This window comes from Adiantum capillus-veneris, chromosome 7, assembly GCF_014529385.1.
Source record: "Adiantum capillus-veneris isolate H3 chromosome 7, ASM1452938v2, whole genome shotgun sequence".
NCBI classification, from domain to species: domain Eukaryota; kingdom Viridiplantae; phylum Streptophyta; class Polypodiopsida; order Polypodiales; family Pteridaceae; genus Adiantum; species Adiantum capillus-veneris.
This window is the reverse complement of record NC_140937.1, coordinates 110,239,683-110,260,552: the sequence shown is the minus strand read 5'-3', so window position 1 is coordinate 110,260,552 and position 20,870 is coordinate 110,239,683. Positions and strand designations below refer to the sequence as shown.

Here is a 20,870-nt window from a genome sequence, read left to right as displayed (position 1 = left end):
ACTACATTAATACTAAAAGTTTACTAAGAAGTCGTAGAAGACAGTATTTGAAACCAATCACCTATTAAGTGAATCCTATGACACACATGGCGTACCCTGTTTGAAAGGCACATTCTTGATATAATCCGATGCTAACCTAGGATATGTATGAAGACCTTCTAGATATGGGAGTAAATTCATGAGGAGCACATTGTCGTTGCTCGCTTCATCGTAACTTCTTACTGTGACAAGCGTATGTGGTGGGTTTTCAATTGCCTTCTCAGGATTGTCATCTACTAGAATGGTGTCCAGAGGGTCCTTAATGTATGAGGCTACCAAGTCAGATCTAAAGTTCTTCACAAACACCAAATTGAATTTTGGATGCTTGTCTTTGCAGTGCCTCTCTTCACAGTGTCCTTGATGCAGGCAAAACTTGAAAAATGCCTCACCATACCCAGCCTCTTTGTATTTACTCTTAATTAAATCGATAATGGGGGTGAGATTTTGCTATTGCATGGAGATCTGAACCCCTACATCGAATAGCTCAAACATCACCCTCAGCAATAGCAATATCCTAGGTCGCAATGACACACCTATTTGCCCTACATTAAGAATATTCGCAACGTGGGAAGGAGCACTTTCCCACCGCCATCGTTTCAATAGGACACCATTAACATCGAACGCTATGATTTTCCTTTTGGCATGGCAAGAAGGAAGTGTGTCTGTGCCTTCACAACGATCAATTACCAAATGGATCTTACTTAGCATCATATTAGGAGGGATACATAATTATGTCTCACACTACTTGAGGAATAAAGACACTTACCACTACATAGATGTTGCAATTCTTCCATTGACTCTTGTCGATCTAGCAATAGTACTTGTCGACCCATTCGTAGCCCCGGACGTGCAAGAAGACCGCAACCAACATACATTTGTAATACTACATTACCCTCCTCTGTATAAAAAGAGAGTAGCTTCTCATGTAAAGTTGGACTTCTCTCCATGCCACCTGAAGAGATATCATCATTCTAAATGCATATCTAGAAATTTAGATAATCAAATACAATGGAGGTGAACTTGTTGAAAACTCACGGCATACCTTGCCAAGGCCAGCCATCCATTTTGATTTGCCAATGATTTGCGTCGTAGTAATCATAGATAACGTCCAAATCAGGCTTTCGACTCAATCTGTAGGCACCAATTTTGCGGAATACAACGATTTCCAAGCATCGCATCTATCGGACTTAGGACTCATAATGAGGACACAGTCTATCACACACTAATTTTCCAAAGCAAGCAAGTAACTTTACCTACTGCAACACCACCATGAAGGCTGAATGGAGTAGCACACAGGACAATAGTTGTATGGTCAAGATAGTACCCATTTTGATTTGCTAAGCTCGCTAATGCCCATGCATGTTCTCGGCGACATATCAACACTAGATTTCCCTTCTCATCAAGATACTCCCTGGCAATACCAAAAACTTCTGGATTTGATTGAGTTTAAAATGGTTCCATTTGGGGATACTGGGTAATGTTATCCCGATGACGCTTGTGTTGGTTGGTAGATGACAAAACATTGCATTGCAACCTGCATTTGTTGTCCCGCCTTGCACTCGAAAGCTTCGCCAAGCTACTATAGCAATATTTGTGAGTAGGGCACCTACATCTCCCTTGCCCGTCTCGTCAGCTGCTCCCATAGGATCAATAGCTAAAACCGCGGAATCTGATTGTAAAGAAATGAATATCCAGTTAGTAAGGTGAGACAGTAATACCAGGAGTACCTCGGGTTGTTAGCATACCAGAGCTATGTGCCATTGAATTTTTCACTTCATCGTGAGGTGGAGTGTTGCATTGCACCATGACATCTGGATATAACAAACAGGTAAGTGACTGTATTTTAAATACTTAAAGATATATTCTCTTTGTTGCTATACACTTGTTCACCTCAAACAAGAAGAGCAGGCTCTCCACGGTGACCAGTCTCTGCTACAGTAGACAATATTGTTGAAACTTCGGTTATTTTGCCATTCGCATCATCTATATCCACCCACTACAATAAATACCTTGCTTACTACACAACACATACCACAATCAATCATTCTATACTTACGAGGTAGAACGATAATTGTTGGTGTTTCCTTAGAGCGTATGGCATCCTACAATCCTTCACTTTTAGTGGACGTCTGGCGGTGTATATGAGCATGCCCTATATTAATTCCAATCTGTGTGCACTGTCGTTGGGCTTGCTCATGTGCCTCGTCATGCGGAGGAAGAACATGAGGCTCTGAAGTGGTATGAGATGCTGGTGGTGCTTGTTTAGGCTCTGGGAAATGACTATGAGATTCTGATGGCAATGGTTCTTGTTGTTGTTGGGGAGGTATTGAGGAGTATTTGGATGGTTCAGATTCTTGATGTGTTGTGGAACTATTAGGATCTTGAATGTTCCCCTGTATACCCGCAGATTCCATATGTACATGGGTTGGAAGATGAGGTGACTCGATTAATGTGCCTTGGTTCTCTAGGCTTCTTGGTGGCTTCCATGCCGACAAGGGTCCGGTGTTAATAGGTTCTCTCCCATTGATTGTGTGCCTCCCTCTTGACCTGATTTATGACTCGATGTACTAACCTTGTTTGGAGGCATCAGAGTATCTCTATCCATTACTTGACCTTTATCCTTGTTCGTGATGCTCCCCTGTGGAGAGCATATAAATTACACGAGTACTATTAGTACAACCTTTCCATTCAAGCGACAATAAGGGTGTGCAAAAACTTTCCTGGGTAGATTGTGGGGTTCTTGTAGGTTTAGCAGTTGGAGAAGGCGGGACATCACTTTCGTCTTCATCATCCTCAAACTCCGAAGGACATTCACCATCGTTGCGCCTTGGTTCATGATCCTCCTCCTCCTCTTCTTCGATATGTGTCTCCTCAGTCACAACATCTTTTCCTTTTAGGGAACGTAGGTTCTTACCCTGGAAAAATTAATTTCATGGGTTGCAGTTAAATCTTCACATGACTTGAAAATAGTTTAACTATGTTTTTGTATGCTTTTACCTCTTCTTGGTGTCTTTTAACTTTGCCGGTCTCTGCCTCCCTGAACTGCTCCCGCTCGTTGGGGGGGAATGTGTCCTTTGCAAAGTCAATAAAAAGAGGACACTCAACATACACTTTTTTTGGCCACAATGATGCACTTTGTTCTTCCATATACATGCATGCAGTGTGCTTCACATTGAGCCACTCTTTTGCAACTGGAACTCTATCTATCCAACCCATGTTCTTCACCCATCTGGTATATGTTGCCAAAATATACTTATTGTCAACCACCAAAAAATTTTAGGGTGTAGGATTCAATTAGGACAAGATTGCATACCTCTAAAATTCCCGTTTGGCAGCCATGTTAGTAACCCCCTTTTGTTTCTTCTTGTCAGCTTTGAGTCCACCTTTCAATCTCTCGCACTCCACTTCATAGAATGTGCCATTGTACCTCAATTGCCACACCCTTATAGTTGTCACAAGGGAGTCGTTTTCAAGGAGACGGCAAGATTTCTTTAGCAAAGTATATTGTCTCATAGCCTCATTCACAAGTCGATTCCACCATCTCTCTCGACGTAACCAAGTGCAAAATACGGAGTGGTCGTCTACATTATCACACAACTACGTTATTTAATACTATACTCTCTTTGTTTTGAAACATTTATCACAAAATGCCCTTACTTAGTGCAGATTTTAGGCTTGGATATAACGTGGTTGGGTCATGGCTAACCAAGGCCCTTAGCACGTTGCTACGATGATCGACCGGTAGGTCGGCACATGCAAGACTATATATTCGATCATTTGTCAACCAGTTTGGTCTCCTGCTCCGCTCTATGTCCATAAGCAATCTAGAAACAAATGTTAAAAATACCAAACTCCCTTTTAAAGAAATCCCTATTAGTCTTACCTCCACCACTCTTCTCCTAAGATAGGATCCGCAATTCAGGATGCCCGTTGCGTATTTTTTTGGGCTTTCTTGTCAGCCTTATAGAATGCATTGCGGTAATGGGTAGTGAACTCCTCCGTTGAGAGCTGATTTTGCATATTACTCACAGATTGCAAAGCCTTTGTATACTTTGCCTAAATCGTGACATTAGTTCATTCTTTGTTTGACCCACTACATTGTCATGGTGAGAATAACCTAAAGGACAATGAAACTTACCGGATATAGAAGTTGGGATAGCACGATAAGAAGAACCTTGTACCAGCGTCTTTGCAATCCCCCATGCTTATTCATTTGAGCATCATCTAATTCTCTTTGCAACCAACCTGGAACATCTTCCTCCAAACCCTTAAGCAATGTATCCATGTTGGATGTGCCCATTGCTCTTACCAGACATAGCATATCTATGAAGGAAGTTTTACGTAGCCTTTGTCATTAATCCTGTGGCAACAAAACTTACACCATTAAAAGACTAGGAAGTGATAATCATGCTATAGCTAAGCTTATCGAATTGACTAGGAAGCAATAATCATGCTATGGCTAAGCTTATCGTCAAAGCTTTTATTTCCGTATAGGAACTACATGAAGAGCAAGAAGCTTCATTTGACTTCCCTGTTCTTAACCTACGTGGACCAAATCATTCTTTCTTCGGTATCCAAACTAGCTCTGGAGCGGGTGTGTAGCATTCCCTGATTTTTTCCTTTTTGCGATCTTCAATTTGTTTTGCAGCCACAACATTGGGCTCACATGGGCCAGGTGACAAGTAAGGGCGCAATTTACGTTTTGGCACCTAGATTTGATCATTTCCTTCATAGTAGCATTGGGCTTCCAATAGTTGTTTAGGAATCCAACGCAGCATTTCTTTACATTTCTTGGGGCAAGTGGAACGTCTCTTACCAGGCTCCTGTCTTTTAGCACTAGCTATGGTTGCTAAAGAAGCTTTAGGGACCCACTTGTATGTTTTCTTTGTTATATTGGGATGGGTCTTGTGTGTCTCAAGCTTTATTTCAACTACATCAGTTGAAGCTCTAGAGAGTTGGGCTATGGGGACATATGGTTCAACCTCTTGGACATGCAATGTTTTGGGTTTTATTTCCTTAAGAGGTAATATCTTAGGGACTATGGCTTCAGTGGCAGGGATAAGAGTTGGTTTCTACGTTGTGACACCCCCTGTCTCCCAATCAATAGTGCATTTGCTGGCTATCATCCACGTGCATCCTAGGTTTATATTACCCTCCATAATTCCAACAGGCATGACCAAAAAGTCTTGAGCTACAACCCCATTGTCATAACTGACAGAAGTGTGCCAGATTCCCAAAACCGTGGTTTTTTTCTTGTTGACACCCTTGATTTGGATAATACTTTCAGATAGAGGTGGCTTCCCTAACTGACACCACACCCCATATGATAGCACATTAGGGAAATTTTGGACTCTCAAATGGGCCCTATAAGGACATTGAATTTCTCCCTCTTGTCCAAAATGGGCGCACGGTAAATTTTTTACATATGAAATCAAAATTTGTCGAACCTTTTGGATTTAGAATGTACTCATCTAGATCTATCCATTGATATATAGAATGCCATCAGATTCCTTATATTTTAGAAGATTCTTGTTTTTGATGTGACAACTCTATCTTTTAAATGGAATCTCCCCTCACATTTCAGCTTCAGCAGGGAGGCCATAACTTCTACAAATCAACTCCAAATTTGTTGAAGTTTGGGGATTGAGAACCTAGTTTTGAAGATCTTTCCGATGATATGTTGGTTGATAAGGTTTTAACAAAGCGTTTGGGTACTTCACTGGGTTGCCCACTTTGGACAAGAGAGTCAAAGTCAAACCTCCTTATAGGGACCCTTTGAAAGTCCAAATTTTCCGTAATGGATTATATTTAGCACCATGTCCAATAAGGGGTTATAGCACTTTTCCATAGGCGTTGTTTAGCTCAGCAGGGTATGGTAGAGTTGTGTCAGAGTCCAACCAATCCTTGTCGGTTTCAACTTGGAATGCATGTGTAACTCCAAGGTTAGCCTCTTGTTGGCGTCTTATGCGTTGTTGTCGCTCCTTAGCCTCAGCTTGAGCTTGTATCTTCTTCAATTTTGTTTGTGCCTTGGCTGCCTTTTTTTATGGATGGCACGTAGCTCCTCTTTGCTTAAAGGATCATAGTATATTTTAAATTTCATCCCATTGAGGAATTTAATGGTTTCAACTCCATCAAGAGTCTCCACACGAATGGTTCCTTGTGGGGTGATCTCACATACTCTATATGGTCCTTTTCCCGCATATTTCAACATTTTCTTTTGTGACGCACTCCATACATAAGGACTTTACCACCAACATTGATATCTTTGCTCTTTAGATGACGGTCAAACCATTTCTTCCTCCTATCTTTCTCCACAAGTGCATTTTTCACAGCTAATTGCCTCTCTTCATCTAGCCTTTCAAGGATATATGTTATAGAAATGATATTTTATGATATATTGCAGCTGACAGGTGGAAAAGACTAGACCCAGCTTGGCCTATGCAAATGTATTTGTATATCATGTACATTTTATTATTCAAGTGCTCTTTTATGAGCTTTGGCCAATTATGACCGGCCGGCCAGTTTGTAACCAATTTGACCATTCAAGAAATCTATAAAACAAATACCTGCAAGAGGGAAATGGTCACTCTTGCACGGGGGGAGATTGCACCCAGTGCCTGTGTACTTCTCTCCTCTCTCCTCTCCCCTCTTCTCTCTCGCCATGCCAGGCGTAGCACTCCGCTCTCGGAGGTGCGCCTGTGCATGTTCTTTCGCTCTCTCCTGCTCTCTATCTCTCTCTGTTTGCATACGTCGTGGTTATGTGCTATGCGAGTCGGCAGGTATGTAGATTTAGTCGTTTATGTCTTGCTATGTGCTATTTTCGAGTATTTTGAAGGGCAGCCAGGTTTCGATTGTAGCAGTGGTATCAGAGCCCAGGCTACGCTCCAGAGGTTGCAGATTCAGATAACCAAAAAGCTAAGTGCTCTTGTTTTTTTCTGATTTTCAAAATTTATAATTCTATGTCCTTGTTTTATATTATCTTTTTCATGCAAATTTGACGTTAATCCTTCATAAATTTATAATTAGTGAAAGATATGAATAAGATAGTAGAAATGATAAATTTTTACTGCAAGCAAAGTTTACATAATATTAACGTGTGTGGGTATATATACATATATTTTTTAATATTAATAAGCATGATAGATATCGTCATACGATTTGTATAGGAGACGGAGAAGAAGAGCTGTTGTCGATAAATTTTAAATACTTTAGGAAAAATCTAGGAGTTGTAGAGGGTGAAGCATTTGAGCAATTTTTCTCATTAGTTGTAGAAGGGAATCAAGGCACTATGGCAAGAGTCTCGAGCCCAAGATCACGTTATAGCGAGGGAATAATGCTCAACAGACAAATTTGCATGGGAACGTAGCCCAAAAACATATACTATTTTTACATTATAGGAGCAGTTATGGTCTATAATGAGGATGTAATCATCGAAGGTAGTAATCAGAGAAGTGCACCACTAATCGGATCAGCAACAATCGTCAAAACCGTAGAATCAGCAGTGATGAGCGACGACCTAGGTGACGACGGTTTGGCGATTAACGGCATCTCCTATCTCCCAAGCACTTACACCGCTTCTCACCACCCACAGCAAGCTCACAACAACGCTGAAGCTGAGGGTGGCTGCCTAGCAGCTTCTCTATCTCTCTCTCTCTGCGTTCACTTGTGGCAGGCACATCTTAGCCAATCTCTCTATTCATTCGACGGCCATTATCTCTATCTCTCTCACTCGTTTGCGGCACCAACTAGACACTCACTCTCAAACTATCTCCTCCATTTGTTGCCATGCAGTGTTGCGGCTGTGGTCACTTAACAAGAGACATCAAGTCTCTCTCTCTCTCTCTCTCTCTCTCTCTCTCTCTCTCTCTCTCTCTCTCTCTCTCTCTCTCTCTCTCTCTCTCTCTCTCTCTCTCTCTCTCTCTCTCTCTCTCTCTCTCTCTCTCTCTCTCTCTCTCTCTCTCTCTCTCTCTCTCTCTCTCTCTCTCTCTCTCTCTCTATTCAGTTGATGGCTGCCAGGCACTAGGTTGCGCACCACCCAGCCGCCATGCAAACTCTCTCTCTCTTTCTTTCTCATAGGTAACCGCCACTGCCATCCCGAGGCTCATAACGGGTGCCCACAATATCTCTCTCGCGCCTCGTGGCACCCACACCATCCACTCTCCCCCTGCCAACCACCGGCGTCGCCATCAACTCGAGCTGCCAACCAACTTACTTCTCTCTTCTCTCGCTCTCTCAGCAACATGCATTCCACCAACTACAGTCTTCCAATCATTGTCGATACCCCCCCCCTCTCCAGTTGCTTATGCGGCACAGTAAACTCATCGTCCAGGCATGGCAGGATACTGAAGTTCCACGGGCAGTTTGTAGTAAACCCCGCCAACCGTTTCAACTCGTCAAAGAGTAGTGGTCCTCGTGACCTATAATTTTTCTACCAACCATCTTCATGCAGAGGGTCGACATGCTACCACCACGTGTGTGTACATCATCCCCTCCCCTCCTCTTTCTCTCTCTTTGGATTTTCATCCGCCATCCGTCTCTCTCTCCCTCTCTCGTTGTAGCCCACACCATGCATAGGGGGTCAAACAGTATCCCTCTCTCTATCGCATTTGAGGATCGCCCACATATCCTCACCACCCGCCAATCTGTCCCTCTCTCTCTCCTTCTTTTGCAGACACAGCCGCTCTTCTTGTTCTAGTTTCGCTACATCTTGTGCAGACAAGGCATCATTTGAGCACGTTAAGGACACCACTTGCCTTGTTGATTGAGCACTCTCTTCAGCACACGGTACAACTTGTGGAAGCTCTTGCGGTGGGTCTTGACTCACTACCGGACATTGACAAAGATCTTTTCGTGCTCACCACCCCGATTATCACGTGGTGCTCCACATGCCAACTTCTTCACAAGTGCTTCGATTACGTGTGTCAAATCATTTTTTTCATGGCTCTCCACGACATTAGGATTTCTATTCTGCAGGATTACGCCGTCGGCAATGACATCTGATGGGGTATTGAAGTATGTCGCTACTTTCCCATTGGTCGCTCAATTACAGATTATTTGGTACCCAACACTCTCCGCGCTTGGCATGAATGTTTTGAAGGGCAACCAGAATTTCGTGGCCTTCCGGACCTCGGCACACCTCGCCCCGGAAACATCGAGTGGGCTAAAGCAAAACTTCGCACAGGAGAAATCTACATCACCAATAAAATTCTTTACATTAATGCCTTTGACTTACTGCACTCGCCGACGGTGGAGACCACTCGGGCTCGTAAAGCACTCATCCTCAATCAACAGTGGGGCTGCTTTCCTATTGTTATGTTTAAAGTTTGGGACAAGTCTGTCAAGCATAATGTCTATCAGTCTTTTCATTGTGTACCACCCGACCACTTCCACAATGTCTTTGGTAAAATTCTATGTAATAACCCCCACAATATCCTCATCATGTATGATACTTATCACAAACCACGTATGTCTGCAGATTTTCGCAACGTTTGCATTGGTAATCAATGGGATGTTCATTCACCCTATCTCTCTGACCATCTATAAGAACACAAAGCCGAAATCCACGCACGTGAACACATCCCCACTACCAATCTTACCCTTCCCGATGCTTGGTACGATGACCATAAACCTTATTTTTCTCGCCTTGAATATGGCCCGTGGCAATCTCAAGAACCACAACACAACCGCTCTGACTGGAAAGAAATGACCCCAATTGCTGCAGGTTACAACTGGGAGGCAAAGTTTCAACATATCTATGGTGATAAAAAACCCATCTAATTTATTTATTTCTTTATTTATTCCTTACTTGTCATTTTTCTAGATTTTCTAGTCTATGCCTACACTAGCCGCGACATAAAACTGCAATTTTCATCACAACATCCCCTGCTCAACGTAAAATCATCATCTCTTCTCCCACCGCCAAAGAGAACAAAAAAATATATATTCTCATCCCTAGTTCTAGCTCTACTTAACACATAATTTGTCATAATAAAGCCTTCTAGGCAAAGGCAGTTCAAGATCAAATTACTTTTGGGTTGTTTGTCCAATCAGTCACGATTAATCATCGTAGACGTCTGTCAATCCTCAATGTACTTTTGTCTCCCACATTGCACTATAAAATCCAATTAGATCTCCTGAACATTTTTTTTTCTGCCTTGTTCATGGTTTTTTTCTATCTGTGCTATTTCCTTAGGACTGCAACATTTTCTCACATTTCCATTTTCGCAGGCCTATGGCTAACTTTTAATTTGTGTTCTAGCTTCATCTAATTTATTTTGCGATTGTTGAATCAAAGTGCTAACACTGTATGTTCTAAATATATGATCGCACACTAATCTTGAATCGAATTCTCAACAGACAACATAGTCTTTTATTTTATTTCAAATTACTAGCACAAAATTAACATATTTTGGAATCGTTAATTATACTATGGTGCAAGTTTGATAGTCGCAATTCTCCTTAGCTTCTACAAATCTGTTTGACACGCCGTAGACGCAAGTTACGATCATATCTCTCTCCACAAACACACTGGCTCATATAATTTTGATGCAGTGTACCCTCAACGTATGTACATTAACCTCACTCCCCTGTTTCATAATTGCTTTACCGACAATCTTTTATAGATTAGGCAACCCAACATCTCTCATGTCATCACTAATACTTATAAAATGGAATCTCAAATACGTTACTCCTATTTTTAAATTTCATTTCTCTACATTATCTACTCACTGAATACTCCATCAAATGCTCCGATCATGGCTTCTAATTGTACTACAAGTAATTTTTGTAAGGATGATTTGTCAATAAGCCTTGCAGCTACTCATGTGAACCACGGAGGAGTTTTGGGATAGTGCAAAATAATTTTTTTAAGTGCCTTTGATATACTACACTGCGATGTCAACATAGTAATAACTGTTTTTATTTTGTCCGTTATGCCTTGTCTAGTCCATTGGTCACGGGCACACAGATTCGCCGACTTAGGCAGTGTGTAGATACTCATCTTGGTGCAGATCCGCGGATTTAGGCAGCACATTGATAAATTACAGATTCGTGATTTTTAAACAATATGAAATGCAGATTCGCCGATTTAGGCAGCACATCTTATTGGTGTAGATTCGTCGGTTGAGGCAACACCAATCACAAAATCATGCTGCAGTGGCTAGCCACCACTGTAACTGGTATGATTTTGTTACCTGGGTATAGAAAATGAAAGATATTTTGGATTTGGATTTTGATTTGGATTTGAATTGGTTTATGATGATTTTCTGTCGCGACAGTCTTTATGGTAGTGAACTTGAGATTGATGAGAATTGATTTATACAATGATGAGTGTGACCAATGATATCCTGATTCATCAGGGTATGACATATACTGCTTATTCTAGTGGTATGGGACATTAGAATAGGTAGTATGTGGATGACGGCAGGCATAAGCTAATGTTGTTTAGTTTCATAAATTTTTCTTTTATTATGTGATGTGTTTGACACAACATACTAATCACACTGTTTTTGACAAGTATTGTTTGCAGATTTTTATATTCGCAACTGAGGACAGTTGCTTTCCAACGGAGAGGTATGTTATAGAAATGATATTTTATGATTTATTGCAGCTGACAGGTGGAAAAGACTAGACCCAGCTTAGCCTATGCAAATGTATTTGTATATCATGTACATTTTATTATTCAAGTGCTCTTTTATGAGCTTTGGCCAATTATGACCGGCCGGCCAGTTTGTAACCAATTTGACCATTCAAGAAATCTATAAAACAAATACCTGCAAAAGGGAAATGGTCACTCTTGCACGGGGGAGATTGCACCCAGTGCCTGTGTACTTCTTCTCTCCTCTCCCCTCTTCTCTCTCGCCATGCCAGGCGTAGCACTCCGCTCTTGGAGGTGTGCCTGTGCATGTTCTTTCGCTCTCTCCCGCTCTCTATCTCTCTCTGTTTGCATACGTCGTGGTTATGTGCTATGCGAGTCGGCAGGTATGTAGATTTAGTCGTTTATGTCTTGCTATGTGCTATTTTTGAGTATTTTGCAGGGCAGCCAGGCTTCCGATTGTAGCAATATATAATCGCTCAACTAAGGGGTTACCATCCCAACCTTCTTGAGAAGCTACTCGAAGACTAGGAATGACAAACTCCCATGGCATAACCGCTTCTTGGCCATACACCATCTTAAACGGTGTGCAATTAATGGCAACTTTGTACGCAGTACGATAAGCCCATAAAGCTGGAGTCAGCTTTAAATCCCAATCTGTGCGATGAGCTTCCACCATTTTGGTCAAGATAGAGATTAAGGTCTTGTTGGTGCTCTCAGCTTGGCCATTTGCTTGTGGATAATAAGGTGTGGACTTATGGTGAGCTATCATAAAGTTGGTAGTGAGTTCTTTTATTACTCCATTTATAAAATGAGTACCATTGTCACTCACAATTTCAAAGGGACAACGAAATCTTGTAATAATGTTCTCAAAGAGAAACTTGGTAGTTGACCTTGTATCGGCCTTATGTGTGCCCTGGCTTCCACCCACTTTGTCACATAGTCAGTGGAAACGATAATATATCGAGATTGAGTGCTACGAGCTGCCAGACTAATTGGGCATACAAAGTCCAAACCCCATTTTTCACTTTAACGGGATGTAAGGGCATCTTATCCTTTCGTTGTGTGATCTTGTAATGTTGGCATTCATCACATCCTTTTGCAAAAAGTGATGCATCCTTGAATAAGGTAGTCCACCAATAGCCTCATTGCAACACCTTCCTAGCTGTTAGTTCCCATGAGAAATGTCCTCCGACTATACCCATGTGGGCTTCTTGCAGTATGTATAAATATTCATTCTCACGGACACTCTGTGCTCCGTTGTGGTGTAATTTCAGATGTAGGAAAGGTAGAGGAGGAGGGTGTGTGTGTTGAGAAGGAGTTTGTTTTGCTCCTGTGTATTGTTTTGTTAATAAGGTATTGAAAGGTACTGTGTTTTTTCTGTTCTCATAAGGTGTTTCTATGTGATAAGGTGTTAGAATTAAGGTAGTAGATCCATAATGTTAGTTCTGTGTAAAGTACAGTAAGTAGTTTTGTTAGCTAATGAGTTGCTGTAGTAACGTGTTAGTGTGTAACAATAGCTCTATTAGTTGTAAGTAGGTAGGTTAGGTGTGTGTGTGCCCACGCGCACATCGTGGCTGAAGTGACCTTATCCCAAAAAATAAACTAAATAATAAATAAATAAAAATTATAAAGGTAGGACCGGGCTCGGGAATATTTCCCAGGCCCAAGCCCAAGCCCGAGCCCACACTCAGGCTTAGGCCTCAGTCCCCCTTTAAAATTTTGTATTTTAGTCTCACGTGTAGGTAAAAATTGACCTTTTTGAGGACCAACGAAGCTTCGCGTAACCGAACATTGTGTTGTGAAGCATACCATAAGCCCCTGAGAAATACACTCGTTTTGAGCTATCACACGCTCTAATCCAAAAACCGGTCATTAAAAAATTTTAAAAAACATCAAAAAACAAGTGAAAACGGCCGCCTAAAAAAGTAAGCGGTTAACCTTCGAGGTTATTTGTCGACGCTTGTAGGGTGCCAAAGGCACATGCATCTGCACTTTGGTTGTGTGCTAGAGGCCGAGCAACTAGAGAGCATTTTGACTTATGGTTCCGGGCCCTCAGCGGGGACCCAAGGTATTACAAACCAAGACCCAAACATAGCGGCTAGTGACTCTTCCTCTGACTACGACATCATCGAGGGTTTCCCAATGCCTAATCCCAATAGCTCAATCCAAGACATGCATGTTATGGGTCCACAGTCCGGGCCGAGCGTGCTTAGCCGCTTGAAGGAAACCTTCAGTAGAGCCACTCGCTCCAAACAAACGATAACTAGGAGTACGAACTACAAACGGAACCTCTAACCAACCTATACACAGGTCACACCTATCACGTGGGTTGGTTAGATGTCCTACAATCCACAACGGGTGCTACTAGCATGGAGGATCAACAACAAAGAGTTTGTGAGGTCATCCATAGGGTTATTGAGCTAGAGAGACAGAACAAGGGGATCCATATGTCTTCAACGGGTCTCATGAGATTCTTGGATACAGGGAAGGCTAAACAACCAACCTTATCGCAAATGGAGACTCCCTCGATAGCTCCGATGGATCCCCCATATGTTGTTTCGCCAGGGGTCTCAGTGCAGTCTGAGCCTACAAGTGATAGCTTGACTTTTCCAAGTCTAGCTCATCTTTCCCTTGATGACACCACGGCTACCATGCCTACCCCAATGATGGGCATGCCAAGAAACACGCCATGGACCTCATGTGTTATAGTAAAGCACCGCTACATGGTAGCTTAATGCCGACAACGGCCCATACAAGTGTGTACCAATCGTATGCACCTATGTCTCATCGCACTCATGTAGCCCCTACCCCTCCCATTGTTTCAACAACCTACGCTCCACAACCACAACACCCAAGCTCTTATTTCCATGGGACCATACCAGCTAGCATTAGCATGTCACATCCGATGTCTGCTATGCCTAGGGCCACACATATGAACTTTGGACTGCCACATGTCACAACACCGTTCCAAACGTGGAACCCAAGGGCTTCCTATGCGCCAAGCCCAATGCCAATACCTACTCCACATGTAGTCTCTGGAGCACCTCCACCCACGGTTCCTGCTCACTTAGGGGACTTGGCATCATTTGCTCAAGCTATCGGTCGATATATTGCTGAGAATATGCGTAATATCCCTGATAGAGAGCCTAGAAGTAAGGCAGTACAAATAGCCAAGCTCACACGAAAATTTAGTGGGGACGGGGATGTGAGAAAGCATATTGAAGTGTTTGAACAAATATGTGATTCTCTAGGAGAACAAAATGACCTGCATAAGAGTAATGCGTTAAGCCTAACCTTAAGTGGGAAGGCAGGGGATTGGTATAGAACCCTAAGGGTAGAAGAAAAAAAAATTACCCTACTCTTAGGAGACTGTTCTTAAAAGAATACATACAAGAGGGAGTGCTTTGGGATGTAGCCTCTTAGCTCCAGAAAGCCCAATGAGAGGAAGGAGAGTCGATGAGAGACTTTATTAGTCGCTTGAAGCATTTGAATTCTCGTTGTAATCCAAATGAGCGCTTCAATAATAATCAATTGCTTGATAGATTCATTAGGGGATTACGACATGAGGATATCTACAATGGCCTAGTCATTAGAGGTATCACCACTTGGGAAGCAGTCACCACCAATGCAATCCAATTGGAGGATAATTTAATGATTCAAGGAGAAAGAGTGTCTGTTGAGCCTAAATCTATTAGCTCGCAAGCATCGGGGCATCAGCCAATGACTCTAAAGCCTATTTCTAAGGAGCCAAAGATATCCGAGATTACTTTAGCATATCTCACCAAGGTCATTCAAGAGAGTCCTAGAGACAATTGTGCTCCGTAAAACAATCATATGTATCCAAGAAGGGAGCAACAATGGTGCTCAGTATGCTATGGACCACATGGTACCAGCGAATTCCCTACTTTTAGAGTAAAATTCAATGGGAACTGCAATGCATGTGGGAGGTATGGTCATCCAGCTAAGGATTGCATAGTATTTAAGCACGTGATGGCCAATAGAACAACCTTAGCATGGACAGCATGGACGGACACACCTCGAGTGCCTGCATTGATGCCGGCCCCACCTCTTGAATGAATGTCACAACACATGGTCCTTAGGGGCCAAAATGTTGTTCAAACAACATCCTTACCACCTCCAGTGCTAGGATCGCAACCACCACATCCGAGAATCACTTCTATGAATCAAGTGGGTTGTGAGTCATCTATTGCTTGTTTGTAAGGTTGTGAGGAATATATAGACCCTAATATTGCCTATGGGATGGATGCGCTTGAAGAAATTCCACAATACTACATGGAGGAGTATTGGGGACAAGTCAAACCTGTCTAGCAAGTAGCTGCTCTTGCTGCAAGAGGCCAAAATACCAATTACACTGCTAAAACACCACCTCTTCAATGCTATGAGTTTGGAGGTCCACATCATGTGTCCAAGTGTCCTATTAGGCTACAAAATAACGCCACACTAATGCAAACCAATCAAGTGAGCATGTCTACAATGCCGATACTCATGTGTAATCAATGTGGCATAGATCATTTGATTGCCCAATGTCCAAATAATCCAAATGCACCGAAGATCACGCCATTGAACTTGATTGAGGTTACCAAGGAGCCATCACAAAGTACACATGTGGTGGGCCAGTAAACGTACTCACACAATCGATGCTCCAAAAACAAAATTATATTCTTGAGGAAAGAGACACGACATCAATTGCCCAATCTCACAAAACAAAGAAAACACGAAGGAAGAGATCGCAAAAAGCAGTGAAGTCAGACCCTAGTTCAAAGACCAACATAGGGACTGGTGACGACCCCGTATATATGAATGACGCTGAAGAGGATTCTGATTCAGGTGAAACCATGGAGAACAAAACGACCACTAAGATAGAAACCAACAAGGAAGATCTTCATGAGGCACAATGGCCATGATCCAAGAAGAAGATAGGAACTTATCCAAACCCTACAGAGGAGATCGAGCGAGTCAAGCAATTAAGGAGTTTGGTAGAAGATACCCAAAGGGATCTAGAACAAACACCTAGGTAGATCCAGATTATAGACACAGTGTTCCCTACGCAACAACAACCTCACCAAGTCCATAGACCCTTAGCCATACCTAGTGTCATCCAAGAAGAAAGTGACATAAAGTCATGGGAAAGTGGGCGTACTCACTTCTTGATGGAAAGAATGTTTACAAAGAGACTACCTAATCCTATCGAAGAGATGGAGATCCCATCTTTCCCACGTCAAGGGGCTGAAGCCCAAAAGGTGTCGTTAAACATTGACAAATTGATGGATTTCATGTCTTCAGAAGTTAGAACCACCATCATGTCCAAACTATATAAAGACCCTGAGCTTTCCTCATTGGAGAACTGAAGGTTGGGCTACCACAATTTTCACAGATGGATGGAGCTGGGGAGATTTCAATAGAGGAGGAACACTTAGATCCACAACCCAACCTAGATGAGAACCTTGTGGTAGAAATACCTGTTAACAAGTTGGGACAATACTTTGAGGGTGATGAATCCAATGCGACCATACCAATCACTACTAAGGGATTAACTATGAAGGGAATCCTTGATGGTGGCGCTGGGGTTAGCATCGTGACTAAAAAATGTTGGGAAACTAATGGAAGACCTCACCTTATGACCACAACCATAGTAGTGAAGATGGCCAATGGGTCTATTGTTAAACCTATTGGGATGCTAGAAGATCTCAAGATCAAGGTCTTTGGACATAAAATAAAAATTACACGCTTCATTGTTATGAATTTCTCCAAGCACACTATGGCATCGGAGATGATCTTAGGACGTCCTTTCATGAGGGAAGCAAAAATGGTGCATGACTGGTCTAAAAACCATGTCTACTTGCAGTTCCAAGATTCTGTCATTCGAGTGGATCTTGTAACTGGTAGAGCACATCCTCTAGGAAACAGGTTTATAATTGACCATAGATCTGACACACAATTCACTTGGCCCCATTGCAGTATTGTTACACATGTAATGTGGACACTGAGGTTGGGAAAGATTCTCCTTATATGGATGTACTACTTGGGATGACTGACTCGGACAATGTGGATTGGGTCCACCTAGCAACAACCATAGACACTTGGGGAAATAGGGGGACAACCTGGGCAACACCTGAGGGGGATGAAATTCCACCACTCGTACCTTTAAATATGCTAGAAGCAATGCATATAGCTTCTGATGACCTACAAGATGAAGGTTTGACTTGTATTGGAACCAGTAGCGCCTCACAAGACTATAGCCTACATGATTTGGGGTTAGAATCATCAATTGAAATTGACTCTAAGGACAAAGAATCTGAGTTAAATCTTAGTGCAAATGTGGGGACAAACCATTCAGGGCCCAGTGTTACCCTAGATGACAATCTATCCAAGGGAGCAGAAGACTCAAGTAGCGATTCATCTAGTGACTCTTCACTAGAGATCAGCCATAATCAAAAATTAGACAAGAAGAGTAAGAGATATAAGAGGCGACGATATCGAGCAAATGTGCATGCTAGAATAAATGAAAATAAATCTACCGTAAAATGGCTTAATTATATAGGGGCATGTGATGCTCATCGGAAGTTGGTAGATAACTGGGGTGAATACCTTCAAAGTGTTATGTGGTGTAGTCCACAACCCATTGACATCTCACAACTAGAGGCTACAGAGAAGCCAAAGTTGAGCCATACCGTAAGGAGACGACAAAATCAAGAGTTAGCTCAACAACAAAAGGAATCGAAAGTGAAACCACAGTCCACAGAACAACAGGACCCCACAGACTTACACCCTACACCTGAACATTTCAAATCCTATACCACAAAGGAACGTAAGGTTGTGTATACAAAGGTCAAAGAAAACCTATTAATGCGAGTAATGGAGTCTATGATGGTCCAATGATAGTTAAGGAAATAGAGTTAGCAGACTCGGGAGAAGAGTCCAAACCTGTTTTTATTGCCCAAGATCTGACAGAGACTGAGGAGTGTGTACTTAAAGAACTTCTCAAGGAATTCAAGGATATATTTGTCTGGACATATCATGATATGAAAGGTGTTCCACCTTCTATGGTGCAACACACAATCCCTATGAATGGCATGGCTAAACCAGTTCAGCAACGACCCTACCCAATGAATCCTAGACATGCAAAAATCGTTCAATGAGAGATTGAAAAGCTTGTGAAATGCGGATTCATATATCCTATTAAGCACTCAGAATGGGTGTCTCCAATAGTGATTGTGCCAAAAAATAATGGGAAACTCAGAGTGTGCGTGGATCTCAAATGTCAATGCCGCCACTAGGAGGGACCATTATCCCTTGCCATATTTAGAACATGTGCTTGAAAGAGTTGCAAGGAAGGAAGCTTATAGCTTTTAAGAGGGGTACTCTGGCTACAATCAAATCACAATTTTGTTAGAGGACCAAGCTAAAACAGCCTTTATAATCGAATTTGGAGTGTTTGCATTTTGTGTTATGGCTTTTGGCTTAACCAATGCCCTTGCTACCTTTCAAAGATTAATAAACATTGCTTTTAGAGAATATTTGAGGGAGTTTTATGAAGCTTTCTTAGATGACCTTTGTGTTTATTCCTCTTGGAAAGAACATATATCATGCTTACAAAAAGTGTTTGAGAAGTGCAGATTGTATCGCATCTCCTTAAACCCTTTCAAATGCCAATTTTGGGTTAAACATGGAGTCATTTTAGGGCATATAGTGTCTAAAAATGGGATTTTCACAGATGAGAGCAAAATTAAAGCCATTGCTGAATTGCCACCACCTACAAATTATAAAGGAGTTCAAAGGTTCATGAGCCATGTTGGTTATTACCGATGGTTTATTTTAAACTTTATCGAGATAGCTCGTCCTTTGTAGAAGCTTCTTATTGAGTTCCACTGGACCCGGAGTGTGACCATGCTTATGAGTCATTGAAAAAAACCTTGACTAGCGTTCCTATTCTACAAGTGCCCGATTGGAATGTAATTTTCCATGTGCATATTGATGCATCGAAGTTTGCTATTGGGTGTATTCTAGCTCAACCAGGAGAACATAAACTCGACTACCCCATTAGCTTTGCAAGTCGTCAATTGAATGATGCCGAGAGAAACTACACTACTACATAGCGAGAAGGTTTAGGTATGATTTATGCAGTGAAGAAAATTTGCTACTACCTTCTGGCCAATAAGTTTATTTTCTATGTTGATCATCAAGCCTTGTTGTATCTAGTAAATAAACATTGTTCCATGGGAAGAATTACACGATGGTTGTTAATTCTCCTTGAGTTTGATTTTACCGTTGTGGTAAGACCTAGTAAAAGACATGTCTTGGCGGATCATTTGTCTTGCATACCCAATGGTGAAGCCCCTACTGGAGTTGATGATGAGTTGCCCGATACTTCTCTATTCCTAGTCGAAACCATACCTGAATGGAGTGAGAAGATTGTGAACTTTCTAGTGTAATGGTTTTCCACCCAAAGAGCTTCATGATGACATAGCTCAAAAACTGTTAAAAGAATGTGAACCTTACTCTATCATTGCAGGACTGCTTGTTGAGAGGGGAGAACCAATCCTTAGATGTCATAAGGGTGATATACACATCCTTAGTTTGTGGTGATAGAAAATGTTTGTTCACAGGACAATGCCAAGCTTCCCACTCAAACTTGGATTCACAGTCTGCCGACAGATACCACCTATTAAGCCATTCTAGCGCTCTACTAATCAACAATCTTTCTGACCCATTGAGGCTAAACTTGGAGGCTAGTTGATTTTTTCCTTTCCAATAGCCTCTATGGTAGTCCTACAATTGTCCTATACATCTAATACCTTTGTTATTAACCTTTCTAGCAACTTTCCTCCATAATGGGGTCCTAAGGATACCTCTAGCTTTAGAGAGCCAAGGGGACCATTGAGATATAGAGTACTGGAAGTGTCATAAAATCTAATATCTAACCAACCCAAATGATTTTCTCATATTAAATTGATCACTTAATGTGGGAGAATAAATGGGAACAAGTGTTAAGATATAGATATGTGCTTATAGATCTATCTCAACACGGGGCCAATAGTAAAGGGGCCCAAATGGGAGATGGTCTATCAAGAGCAAGGCTAACCAATGGAGCATAAGACCTTAGGGTTAGCTTCATTGAAGACCTCCAATAATGTGTTTAAAAGTCCTTTGACCTTAGGTAAGCTAGGGCTGAGCTTGAGGTGGGAACCCGGCCCAAGCTCAAGGTGCTTATCGT

General features: G+C 42.0%; 1 pseudogene; it reads right to left on the bottom strand.

Moving 5' to 3' along the window:
• Positions 1 to 1,930: 1,930 nt before the first annotated feature.
• Positions 1,931 to 4,339, bottom strand: LOC147454418 (uncharacterized; annotated as a pseudogene).
• Between the last annotated feature and the right edge of the window lie 16,531 nt (positions 4,340 to 20,870).